Source organism: Lissotriton helveticus, chromosome 3_1 (genome assembly GCF_964261635.1).
Source record: "Lissotriton helveticus chromosome 3_1, aLisHel1.1, whole genome shotgun sequence".
NCBI lineage: Eukaryota > Metazoa > Chordata > Amphibia > Caudata > Salamandridae > Lissotriton > Lissotriton helveticus.
This window is the reverse complement of record NC_136061.1, coordinates 773,658,269-773,673,064: the sequence shown is the minus strand read 5'-3', so window position 1 is coordinate 773,673,064 and position 14,796 is coordinate 773,658,269.

Below are 14,796 nucleotides of genomic sequence, written 5' to 3'. Positions count from 1 at the left end.
AACACAGTCTTTCTTGGAACAGAGCTTTCTTGAAAACCCACCGAGCTGTCCTCTGATGGTGATAGAGTATCCGGTGCTGGGAGAGCACGTATGTTCTTTTCCGCTTTTAAATTGGATGGCTGAACTCTTTTCGGATGAAGACGGTGACTTCCTATTGGAGGCTGTTGCAGCTTATTTTGCATACACAGTTATGTCATAGACCTTTTTCATGTTTGATATGCTGAGTACTAGCATTTCATTGACAATTCATTGACTTATTTGTCAAGTTTTTATTATTTAGCTTGCCTATTGGCTTAAGACTCGATAAAGTACTTGGCTGTTTTATTTTTCTTTAGCATTACATTTTCCTAGTTTTTAATGCTTTACCTTGCGGACCGTCCACATATAACCTTGCAATATGCTCTCATGAGATGGCACTTCTATTATCTTATTCAGTTCGTTTCCGGATCATGGGGAGGTGTCATCTAGGTCCTGGATATCTTTACACCGTGTTAAGTTAGCATGGGCTCATTACCGGTTTAAACGCCATTTTTCCTTTTTTGCAACTTCTGCACACGACACTTAGTTGTTGCTTTAGCTTTCAACCTAGTAGTTCATCGTGGTTTACATGAGAATAATATGTTATTGCTCTACTATCTGCTTTGCTTGTTAAACTATATCTGTACAGCGAGTGCTGAAGTTTCAAGAACAACACGATACAGAATTGTTATGAGGTCTGATCTCCACGACTTCATACTCATAACATAAGTGCAACTTCTGCCAATTCTGGGCATGAGGCGGGTTTTATATTGCTTTGCCGAACACACATACACAACAGTTGGTGCGGTTCACATGAAGAGAGAGCTGGTGTATGCTGATGTGATTCCTTCAAATCTAAGACACTAAAGTATGGGCACGCCCTAAACCAACACAAAGAGACCTTCCTAGCAAATAATATAATATGTGTATTAGGGAGGGTGAGATATAAGCAGCCGCGGGCCGTGGAGGGAGTTACGGTGGGGCAGGGAGGTGGGGAGGGGGAGGGGCAAGGTGGAGCCCTCTCCACCCTGCCCCTCCCCCTCCCCGCCTCCCTGCCCCACCGTAACTCCCTCCACGGCCCGCGGCTGCTTATAAGTGTTGCTAACTCTTATTCATTTACAGCATGTTAACATACTGTCACCATTCGCTTTTTATGTACTAGTAACTATGCTGGTAATTTTGCTACTGATAATATGTGTACTTGTATTATCTAAGATACTACGCCTGAGAAGACGGCATTAGTAAATAAACATTTCAAATACACATGTGTTCTTCTTAACTCCATGTTCTGGTTTCTAAGAAATATATAACGACCGACTGTTCATGAGTTCCACGTATCCTGAGGTACTATAAGTTCATATTCTGGATTGTCTAAACATTGAGAGTTTGTTATATCCAATGTGACACTGTACCTAGCTTGCTAAGGGGTTTTTGATTACTAAGGTGAGTTTTGGGACACCCTAATTCGCCGAGGTTCCAATCCTCTGTCCACAGTTCTGTGTGAGAACAGAAACCCTGCGACAGGGGCACCCCCGACCCTTGCTGGAGCTTCATAACACTTGCGATACAACTCCAGCAATGCGCCACCTTTACGGCACAGATACATCACGCATCTGTGCTGTTTTTGCCCCATGATGCGCCGCATTGTAAATGCAGCACACCATAGGTGACGGAACAGCGGCACAGAATGACTAACACATCCCTGGTGATGCGCCAGTCATCATAAATCTATCCCTATGCTTCTTATCTTGTTAGAGATGAACCGCCATATGTATCATCAAAGTTTTTTGCATTTCCTAAATAGCGAACTTTAAGGAATAAATAGCGATTCTTTACCATTCCTAGTTTGCGATGAGCTATTTGCTAATTACAAATTACCCATTCTTTCCTTCATTTCCATAGGGCGGTTGGACTCACTTTTAGCTCGAACGGCTGAATGGATTTCCACGAAACTTGGCAAAATTGTAGGGACTGGTAGCCCGATGTGCCTTTGCTATGTCTCAAGATATATGCTCCAGTGGTTTTTACGAAAATTAACTTTGAAAAATATATATTGGGCTACATTGGCCTATATATATGTTGGAGCCCAAATGTAGCCCAATGTAGCCCAATGAAGCCCAATGAAGCCCAATGTAGCCCAATGTAGCCCAAAGATGGCCACCAGAGACAAAAAAAACAAATGTAGCCCAAATATAAGCCAGATGTAGCCCAACTATAGCCCAGTGACAGAATGACCAATCAGCTTCGCAAACCTCCGTTACGCGAAGCGGAGCGCTGTTACAGATATATATCTTTTTTTGAACGTTAATTTCTCAAAATCCACTGGAGCACATATATTGAGACCTAGCAAAGGCACATCGGGCTACCAGTCCCTAATATTTTACCAAGTTTCGTGCAAATCCATTCAGCCGTTCGATTATTATTATTATTTTTTTTTTTTGCCCCGCGGGGCCCTTTTAAAACCTCCACATCAAACCTAGGGGGTCAGCGAGGATCTACTATGCCCCCTTATGGTCATTTGCCCCTTCACTTTGGCCTCCTCTTGTCTCTCGATCCTACCGAGAGACAAGATGGCGGCCGCTACGGACTGTTTGGAATGTTTACAGACGCCGGAGAACCAATCAGCTTCGCTTCACAAAGCTCCGTTGCGCGAAAAGTACGCGTACTGGAGCGCTGCCCGGTCCGCTGTTACAGATATATATCTTTTTTTAAACGTTAATTTCTCAAAATCCACTGTAGCACATATATTGAGACCTACAAAAGGCACATCGGGCTACCAGTCCCTACAATTTTGCCAAGTTTCGTGCAAATCCATTCAGCCGTTCGGGCTAAAAGTGAGGCCAACCGCCCTATGGAAAACTCAATGTTAAAAACACGTTTTGGGACCCCCCTTTTTTCTCGGCCCCCCCTTGACGAACCCCCCCCCAAATTTTCAAGGGCTGCTCAGAAACAAAATGTGCCATTTTCCTGAAAATTTCAGCCAATTCCGTCCACAAACGCCAAAGTTATTAGACATAGAATTTTCAAAAATCCCATAGAGAAAAAATCCTAACTATATATACCTACTGGCGACCGCCAGTAGGTAATATATATATATATATATATATATATATATATATATATATATATATATATATATATATATATCTCTCCAGGGATATACTCATACAAAGAAACAGAATGCAGAGATTTCATGTACACTCACAATAAAGTTTCAGAAAATTTAATTAGAGTTCTCTAGCCCCTGTCACTCATTTTGGCTATTCTGCCTTGTTTAGGAACAGGGTGGCTGTGAAACCATACCCCATAAATTATAAAAGATCAGCGAACAACAAAATGGGACTTACATTTAAAGCTTCCAAAGAATGCCGCCATCTTGGACTGGTGAATATCTAAGACAATGTGTATATGTACTCCCCTCCTAATGCAAATGCATGAGTTAAGTTGCAAATCAAAAGGACATCGACAGCATAATATTAATTTCGAGTAAAAACAATTAAGTGGTCAAAACACCACATGCAATTAATTATCACATTCCCTACCCGATACGTCAAATGACTAATGGCAAGTCTAACAGAATTGACGCAGTGCTTCTAGTTAGTTTTCCAATTAGATTTTACATTTCAGATTGATGTTGTGTGCATGGTACCAAACTGAGCTCTTGTTTGTGGTATTAACAACTGTGCCCACGTTGTCAGGGCATCAAGGAGCTTTGTGTGCTGCTTGGCTCGACACTTGGGTGTATGTGGGAACATAACAGAGTGGGAAACGAAAAGTGTAAACAAGTTATCGGCCATATCATACATCCGTTCTTGCACGCTGCATCATGATGCTGGCACAGGTTGCATAACATGGAAGTCCTGGATACATTTCCTGACAAACATCGTGAAAAGAGTCTCACAATTAAATAATGAATTGTTACAATACATAAATCTTATTCTCGAGAATATGCTACCTCGACCCATGGTGTACAGGAATAGATTCTAAGTGTGTTTCAGTATATGGGAAAGAGACAATGGCCAATAAACATAGCCGCCATGTCTGACTAAGTAAATAGCAAATTGCGACTTAGTACAGGAATAATGCTCAAGTGGGTTAAAGTGTATGGCAATCAGACATAGACAATCAACAGGCTAGTATCTGATTGTGACATATTACAGTAGTAGAGCCCAAGTTTGCTCAAATATATGGCAATGAGACAGTGGCAAATAAACATAGTCCAAGAAAATGATTCTCAATTACACCACCCAAGCTAGTCCAGATTCCAACGTAAGAATTAAAGAAGAAAAAAAATAATAGTGCAATTCATATCAACGAGTGTATTCCAAGTGCTCAGGAACAAACCGGTAGGGTGCCCAGGCCAGGGCCTCCTCTCAAACCTAGCACGCCTTTCTCGCCTCCTTCTAAAATACAAAAACAGGTATCACACTGGGTTGAGAGAGACTGCTCACAAAGAATGGCTTGCACGAAAACAAGTTATGTTAAAAGCATTATATAAATATCATTCATGTCATGCTAAGTGTAATAAGGCAATATTACGGAAATTGCAGTCCAAATGGACAAATAGCTCTTCATTCGAATTAGGACCGTGAGGGGTGTTGGCATTAAGCTCAATAATGAGTTTAGATTTCCGTTTCTTCAGTGTGGCAGTCCGATCACGGGGCATGAGGATCTACCCTGACATGTTCAATCCGGATACATTTTAGTTGTTTTCTGTCGCTGTAATGGTGTACGCCGAAATGCCAAGCTACTGGGTAGTGCTTATTCCAATTTGTAATAGCTCTGGCTACTCTGTGTAGATAACAGACTATAGTAACAAGGGTTTCATAAAATACCTTCCTAGTACTGTAGCACATCAACCATACTAATGCAAAAGTCCAACAGTGTGCACCACCATTACTGTCCGTGAGAGGTACATTTGTCCCCATCACCAAATTTATAGGTGTAAGATGCCTAAGCATTATTACACCTAATATTTATATAGCACAATATCTGAATGAAAGTGTCTATGCTTAACCCCTAGGTGCCTTCTTAGATGTATTGCACAACAATTCTTCTTATTGAGAGCGTAAAGTGCCTGTGCATAAGCATTATTGCACATAATAGTTATGTTGCACAATATTTGAATTAAAGTGTCTGTTCATTACCAATAGATGTTTTCCTATATTTCACAACAACTCTCCTTATTAAGAGCATAACGTGCATAAGCATTATTGCACATAATAGTTATGTTGCACAATATTTGAATTAAAGTGTCTCTTCATTACCAATAGCTGTTTCACAACAACTCTCCTTATTAAGAGCATAAAGTACATGTGTTTGATAGTTAAAATACTAATTGTTTCCCATGTAACAAATGAAGCACTTAGTATAAACTGGTGTGTTCCTATTGCACATCAATTATTCATGCTTGCACTCGAATTATACAGTATTGCACTTCACAAGTGTATTGCATAGTATCAATTTTCTTATCTTGGTGAAGAGGTAAAATATCTGTACCTAATTGTTTAGTTACAGCTATCCCTACAAATAATCATCAAATAATGTGGCAAGTGGAAAGATAAGATACTTTTCGCAAATTTGTTGCACATCAGCTATTAGGATATTGTGGGAGCTCATTATCATATCAATGTAAAGTGCTATGTGTGTGAGAGGGAGAGACAAATGGAAAAGTGAAATGTAAACTTTTCCCTATTCAGATAACCAGGAGTATGGCCTTTTTTAGCAAAGTTTATCCCTCCATTCAGTTTTGTAAACAATATCCTTTTTGTCTCAGGTATGTTTACATTATTTCAAATTGGCAGGTACACTCCCACAGTATGTTACAACCCACAGGTGCACATATAATTCTTAGCTTTCTTTCCCTCTCACCTCCCCAAGGATGAGTCTTAACATGCTTAATCCCATAATATTTGAATTTTGTTATTTTTGATGGTATTATTCAAAGTGATTGGCCATTGGATAGCTCTTGTCTCCATTGCTGATTGCTCTTATATGTTGATGGATCTTTACTTTAAACTTTTTTGCCAATATAAAGTTTCCCACATGCACATTCCAATGCATACATGACATAGCCTGTGTTGCGTGTTATTCTTATTTTGTTTTGTCTTATCTTTGTCTTATATTGTGACAGTTTGTCCTTCAAATGTTTTGCAGCATTTATGGTTCTGTCCATATTGGCAAGCTTTCTAGGAATTACATTTCAAAAAGCCGTTCATAATTTCTGATAGCCAATCTTGCCGTCTTTCAGGATCATAAAAGCTCTTAGTGAAAACTATATCCTAGTGATCTCGTTCTTCTAGAGGTTATTAATGGGCCAAAACCAATATATTGCTTCAAATGGTCATCTTTCTCTAATATGTGCCAATTGTTTTTTAAAATCCATTTAATATCTGATTATTCTTGGTTGTATTCTAAATATAATCTTTGTGTTTTATTGTTTTCTTCTTTAGATGATCCTTCATTTTGTTTATACAGAAGGAATTTGCTCCGTTTTTCACATGTCCCTCCATTTTTCACATGCTGTCTTCCAGGTATCCTTAATAACATTTTGGGCCTGATTATGACTTTGATGGTGAGGCACCGGGTCCACCCCGCCACTTCACTGCTAAAGTCATGGTCAGACTGTCCGCCAGATTAGAAGCTTCCTCCAGCCTGGTGGGCTGGTTTTTCGCTTCAGTGCTTCAGAAAATGGGCACTGCAATGGGAACGCCAAAAACAGCTCATGCACGGCATGGATGAAAAGTCCATGAGATGCAGGAACTGGGGTGCATGCACCCAGAGGGGCACACCATGTGCCCCCCCCATGCAGAGAAGGCACCGCGGGCCATGCAATGCCCCCTTAGTTTTCTCTCTGTCATGATGTTCGTGGAGTAGGAACCTTCATGACACCGCTGGCAGAGAGGAAACTTGCAATATGCTTGGCGGGACAAGCATACTGCTGCATCCTGACTGCCACACCGCCGCCAGGGAACTGTGGTTACCTGACGGCTGCAGCAGGGCAATGGTGGTCTGACTGCCCTAGTCATATTAGGGAAGTCGGGAGACAGCCATGCCCCCATGAGTCTTGCGGTCCATGGACCGGCTGACTCGTAATTGGTTGCTTAGTCGGTAACCACATGAGATGAATCTTTTTATAATTTTGGACACTTCCTTTTTAGATTCCTCTGCTGAGGAGCAGATTCTCCATTGTAATACGGTTGGAGGCCCATTATTGGCATGCAGTAAGAGGTTTCTAGCCGTTGCTTTCCTAGGAATGGTGGTCGCAAGCCTTTCATTTTTGATATTCTGCTTAATGTCCAAAAATCCACAGTGTACCTAACTCTGTGTTGTGGTGAACTTGGCCTGTGTTGTGGTGAACTTGGCATTAAACACATTGGTATTTTGGCCTAATTACGATGGCAGTCGGATGAGTGTCCGACCGCCATTGTCGTTGATTGGAAACCGACCGACATGTAGTCGGCAGTTCCACCCGTCAAATTAAAATGCGACCGCCATGTAGGTGGTCAGAAACATCGCCTTTTACATTTTGGCTTATGATGTGGCCCAGAAAAGGGCCACAGTGGAAAAATTAGGATGTTTTCAAATATCCATGCCCGTGGAGCCTGGCACAGGGAGCATGGATTTTTGGGGGTACCACAGGTGCCCGTCTAGCCTCACAGTAGAGGCCCCTGAGGGCCCTGTTAGGGGCCCCAAATTCCCTTCCATCCAGCCTTTCCATGGTGGTCAGATGGCAATGAAAAGGCTGTCGGAAAGGAACACCATAATCCCTGAGGCGGTGCCGGTGCAGGCACCATTCCCATTGTAGGGATTGCATCCAAATGCGGTGGTTGAACCACTCTGCTGGAAGGTGGTTGGACTGCCATCCTAATCAGGCACTTAATTTTGATATAAATCCTATCAGGTCAAGTTCCTCACCCTCTCATACTAAAATAGAGGTTACCTATAAAGTGAGTCCAGAGCCCAACATTCCTCACCAGGTGTTCATTTTCTTCTGCCCAACCCATCTCCTAAATATGCATATGTGGGGGTGAAGGAGGTGCTTCATAAACTAGAGTAGGAACAGAAAATGTAATATTCTTAGACTCCAACTGTTTTCATATAATTGAGTAAATAGATTTTGTAGCATTAATTGTTTTAGTTTTTATATTTTATATTATTTGTTTTTATTTTTACATTTGCTGTAATATTTGTAGTATTTTTTTAAATCCGTGTTTTGGGGATTTTCCAGTTGTTATTATTTTATTTCTTATTTACAATAATACATTTTTTTATTTAATTGATTTTAGTTTTTCTTGTTTTATTGCATCTATATATATTTAGTGTAACATAATAAATACAAATATTTATTTTACATTATATTAATTCTATGAATATTTTAAATGTGTATATATATATATATATGTGTGTGTCTGTATATGTTCACATTAATACTTTTACAATATTGACAAATATTGTAATGTTAAATACATGTTTTTATAAATTTTATATATATTCATATTAATAATTTTAAAATTATGTTACACTATATTCATATAAATGCAAACACATAGATATGTGTATGTACATATATGTAAGTGTATATTTATGTATACTATTAATTATTAGGGGAACATGTTTATTTTACAATATATTAAATTCATATATTAAAACATTTAACATTTACAACTTTAACCTCTATTCATATTACAAATTTATATTTTTGTCTGTATTTGGACAATATTAATGTGAACAATATTTTTTTCTGATATTTTTGTACTTACTATTAAAAGTATAGGAGCACAATATTGTGGCAAATAATATTTTTGCCATGATATTTTTGTCAACAATATTGTTTACAATGATTTCGTGTCAGTGGTCCCCACACTGGCAACATAACATGAAAGATAAGCAACTTCGAATATAGGTGCCCCACTAATTCATCCATTGGATCACTCTCCACCATACTAGGAAGCAACTTTGATGCTGGATAAGAGGGAGGCGAGTCTGAAATAAATCAGAGTAAGGGTGGAAACAGACAAACATGTAGTGAACCAGGAGAAGACCTGTGGCCACCGGACAGGAATAAAATACGAAAGTAAAGGGAGGTAGTTAGCCAAATGCAAACTAAAGTGACAAATTATTACCCAAAATACAAACATAAGAAACTGCCAGGCAAAGACCCAAAGGAAATGCTCACTGTTGCACGGTCACTGCACATGATAACCCAGAAGTGAGCCTGCAAAGTGAAAATCTAAAAAAGTTGATTATTATTTGGGGTGGGTTCTAGCCTCCCTGAAAGAACAATTACACTAACCTGTCAAGCTAAACCCAAAAGTGCTGAGACAAGCTTATTGTAGGGCAATGTGTTAAGTATTTATGAAGTTTAAAAACTGTAAAAAAGTCAAATATAGAGTAAGATATAGAGTGAAATGTAATAAACAAGGTGACATCAAAACAACAAAAATCTAATAAAAGGAACTGTAGATATATGTTTTAAAACTTTTAAAGTAAATACGTAGCCAAAAAGCACTAAGTATATGTAAGCGGTAGACCTGTACCAACGTGCAATCCGAGGGCAACTACAGTGGAGTGCAGGTTACAAACAATCCCTCAGTGCCCCTCATTCCTAAAATCTGAAACAGGGAAACTTTTTTCTCACTTGTTTAGAGAGTGTGTGCTGACCAAGACATGTGGACAGGGAAATGAGTAGGCCACTCCTATGTGGGTACTCTAAACCAGTCCTGAGAGTAGCTTTTCTCTCACTGGGTTTTGTGCCAGGCTGGCTGGAGGAACGAATTATTGCCTTTTCCAGGTCTCACCTTACCTTTACCTATGAAACGGCAGGCACCTTTACAAGTTATTGATATTGCTAGGTTCACCCTAATGGTCTTCCTGCAAAGGTAAGAAAAACACCTGTCCACACCCAGGCCATTGCTCCTACTAGAAATTAAAAATAGTATTTGAATGACTATTTAAGCAGTTTCCTGTCAAAAGTTACAGATTAATGTTTATAATTTGTACGTTGACATTTTCCATGATTCAGCTACAGCCCAGCTAGCTGAAAGAGCTTTTGGGGTCTAGTCACTTGAGGAACATGGCAATTTTAATTTTATATATGATTTCAATGTAAATATCTAGAACTGGACCTTGTAGGCAATAAGATGTGCTTAGGGGTGCCTTCGTAATATTGAAAGTTAAGGTTTTCTGCCTGTCAAAAATGGTTATTTTAATAGGTATGACAGCAAGAGTGTATGCTCCTACACTCTGGCTACACATTTTAGGCCTAAAGCTCAGTTTTCCAAGTCCATTCTGTAGAAAGCACAAAAGATTTTGGAGTCTACAGATGGTTGTTAGCTTCCAGGCAATAGGTACAATTTCTATATTTTCTGTACCAAATGCTAGGGACTTACAGGCATGCTAAATAATTCAATTGGGGTAAGGCCATTTAAAATGGGGAGCACAGGCACTTTGCTCCTGTTCAGCAGGGTTAAGAGTTCACCAAGTTCAAAATCCAGCTGAAATAGGGTCAAGAAAATGGTAAATAATCTGCCAGTGTGAGCCATCAGTCCATGGTCTCCACAACATCATCCCCCAGTTCCTTATGCCCAATGTGATAAAATCCTAAAGGTCTTGATGAGCATACACCATTCAATCCCTTTTTGGGCCCGACTCCCATAGTCTTTGCTGATACAGAAGGCGTTAGTAAACATGCTATTGTATCAAGTGCTGCTAAACTTTCTTATGATGATCAGTCTAATGTCTGGGTCAATATTGCGAGCTATAGAGTGCATGTTGATCCTAGCTGGCTCCCACCCAAGTATTCAACCAAATACTCTCAAAATACCTGGAAGGTGTTGGCTTGCTTCCCTGATTTTAAATGCTGTTTCTTGACATCACAGGTACAGCCTAAGTGTCTGGAAAAACCTCTGAGCCATAAATGGATGAACCAAGCTGGATGCTTTGAAGGCATCACTATAGGCACATTCAGGACACTGAGGAAGCCCAGCCCTTCAGTTGCACATACCAAGTCTCTGATGTTACTGATTTTAGATTGGGTGATGAGGGTAGGTGCTGCAATTGGTTCTATTTATTGTGAAATATGAGGTTTACTGCATTTCATATGATATTAGTATCATTTAACCAGTCAGTGAGCTTAGCAAGAACAACTCTTTCTAAGACCTTCACTGCGGAATCTACTGCATTACTGTAATACAGCCCCAGATTGGGCACGTTTGGTCCATGTTAGATTGGCAAGGTCAGCCCAAGTTGCCTAAGTTTGCTTCCTGGGGCAACATCCACCCTCCATATCTGTGACTGGGGGTGAGTGTCCGAAAAGTTTCAGCGCTCTGTCCATCATCTCCTTGTGTTTGCTTTGTTTACCCTAAGTTGGCAGGGTTAGCCCTGACGTGGGCCCCTTGCTCACTTTGTCACTGGATTCAAGCTAGCCTGGATGATGAGGGGTGTTTGCCCGAAACAGGTCCCACAATGCTTATTTCCAGTCCAGGGAAGACCTGGCTTGGCAGTTAGGGCTGGACTGTTCCCATGAGGAACAGCGTCAAGACTGATTTGCATATAGCTGAGTCTGTGACTGGGGGTGAGTGTCTGAAAAGTCCAGCACTCCGTCCATCATCTCCTTGTGTTTGATTAGCTGCGCTCATGCAGGGTTGCCAAACAATCTTGGCGGACCTATTCCTGGCCACTGTTTCTCCCCTTGTCATAGGCATTGGTAACAGTGAACGTTGTTGTCTTGCCTCCTTTTGTCTGCATTTCTTTGGACTCAATATTGGCATGCTCAAACTTTTTTTTTACAATTACTCATTGGAAGTTGTCCTCATACTACCCTTGATTGCTATGCTTGTTTGTGCCTGTACATGTGGACTACCAAGTTGGCTGCCGTATAGCCCTGTAGCTTTCAATTGTTGGTGGTATAGTGTCATTCTGAAGTTGCCACATAAAAGTGCACATTTCAGAAAGTAGTGGAGTTAGCCTTTTGCTAGTGTAGTATGTATCTCCTTCCCATTGCCTTCTTGCATTCTTGCAAAGGCCAAGGAATTACACATTAATATATGTAGGTTTCTATTTATCACCTGTTCCACCTTCCATTCACTTACTTGAAAAAAGAGTATACATGTAGCATTAAAATGTATGTATTGCAGCATTACATGTTCCAATAGATATCAGGTGAGGCTCTTGTACATTGGTTATGCAACTGCTTTACTTGTTCTGAATTTTCGTTACATATTTTTGATTAAATGCATGTTAGACTTCTTTGCACTATCCCTAGTGTATGTTTGTATTTCTACAGTACGTTTTAGAATAGTGACTCACACTGCTGTTGGCCAAGAGATTTATAAAGATTCATTGATTGCAAGAATGTAGGCCATTTATTCAAACTAGAGTCAAGGGAATAGCGGATTGCAGAAAAGATTTGTATGCCTGAGGTCAGAATAGATGACAAATTAATAGAAGACTTGTGTGTCTGGCAGGAGTTGACTGATGCTACTTTGGATGATGAGGAAGAGGAAGAAGTAGAATCCGCATAGTGAAGGGATAAGAGTTTCTCTAGTCTCGTCTTGAGTAGCACCAAGTAAAATAAGGCTTTTGATGTGAAAATACTTTGATTTATCGTACATTGCAATGTTATTATTTGTACTCTATTAAATGTTATTATGTGTACTCTATTAAATGTAATAAAAAGAAAAACCTTTAGAAGCACAAACAGATCGCACAGAAGGCACAAAAAAAGAAAAGAAAAACTAAAAGTAAATTGAAAACAATAATTTTTTGTTCTGTAAAAACCTATTGCATAGAAAAGCATTGGTCACAACTAGAAGAGATGACAACACATCAAAGGTAACAACTGCGTATTAAAGCAAATAGGAGAAAATACAATTTGTCCTGCAGCAGGTTGACTTTTTCAAGGCAACAGCAATTAACACACAAAGGTTTCCTTCAATGTTTATTTTGTATTGATTTATTTTACCGCATTAACTGCTAGAATCTCAGTTTTCAGGTTAGTTTCTCAGTGGTAATTAATTGCAAGCCGGCCCACAAATGAAATCACATGCTGTTAAATGGAATTCTCTTTTCAAATAGCTTAGGTGGCATTCTTCTCTGCTTTGAACAAAAAGTGATAGCAATCATGACCTATGGCGTTCTACTGCAAGCCAGCCAGGGGATGCAGTGGATTATAAATTAGAGAGTACACTTTGAAAGAAAGTGTTCGGCGTACTTCCAAATAATCTTGTAATTATTAGACGTTCATATTTAGTTACAGTGCTAGCATTACATGTTTCTACTTGCAATGCTCCATTGGCTAAAACTTTGCCATTAGCTGGTATAAAATGGCGTACAGAGATCAACCACTGAAGTCCCTCGGAGACTTGAGAAACTTATCAACTAAAGTGAAAAATAGGTTGGCGAGCACTACAAGTATGTCTCTGAGGCAGTCTCTGCAGCTGCCTAAATGCACCTTTGAGCACTTAATCAATGTAAATCTTGTAACTGTAAATGTTAAGGAAGATATTTTAGTCACTGACATACCAAAGCCCACTCCTGAGCCCATGTGAGTAAATGTTGTGTACTTGATTTGTGGATCCAAGTAGAAAGGGCGAGGTCTGCTTATGCTGGATTCACCAGTGAATGAGGAACTAACCAAGCCTCCCAAGACTTTCAGGGTAGATCTGGATTAAGAGGAACGGTTGAGATTTTCAAGTCCATGCAACAAAGAGCAGAACACAATGTCCCTAGAAAAAAGAAAGCAGAGAAAAGGTCCCCTGGACTACAATTCACATATATATAGAAAAATACCTGTGTCATACATTTCAGAAAGCTGTTATATCTAAAGCTTATCCATCCCTCGCTTATTAGCCCTTTAATAGCTTCATACACTGTGGCATAAAAAGAAGACCAAACTGGAAAGTAGTGCTAGCATATATTTATTTATAAAAAGATGCGCAAAGTATACATGCTTCCCTACAAAAGTAAAAAAAATCCTTCAACTGATTTCTCAAATGATACAAGTAAAATTAAACAAACAATATAGAAACATTCATTTTGTACATTGCAAAATACTTTGGTTAAAATACAAGGCCCCAAGACCCCAACATCACAATTATAACATTCAATTGTGGTAGAAATTTGATTCAAATCTGATATACATTACAAAGGTTTTTTTGGTAATCCCCTGCACCTGTTCCTTGCTTCACGCAATTAGAGCACGACCTTTGTAAACATTTCTGAAACACCTTCTAGAAGACAGCCTCATCAAATTAATCATTTGCATCTGTTCCTTGCTATAAGCAATAAAACATGATCTTTGTGAACATTCTAAAGTACCTTCTAGAAGGCAGACTCATCAAGTTAATTATCTGCGTCTGTTCCTTGTTACAAACAATTAGGATGTGACCTTTATGAAAGTTCTAAAGCAGTCTTATTTAAAGACCATCCACACTCCTTTCCTTTTCTTAGACTCTTTGCCTGCCACTTACCTGTTTCCCAGCTTCCAATACTCTGTTTTGCCAGCTCCCTTGTTCCTTCCACTGCGACCTCACTGCAAAGGACGTCCTGCATCAGTCTTGCACTTGGATGGAAAAACAAGAAGAAAAGGAGAGACACATTAACAGATTTGATTTCACTATGTGCTTGCAGCCATTGTGCTTGAAGACAATGTAACCAGTGTTTTTGTTCAACTTTTCCTCTGCCAGAAAGGACTTGGGTGAAGCTGACCCTGCCCAAATTAGCTTGTGGGTTTAATGCTGAAATTATACCCACTACAGTTTCAAAACTTTGATGAAG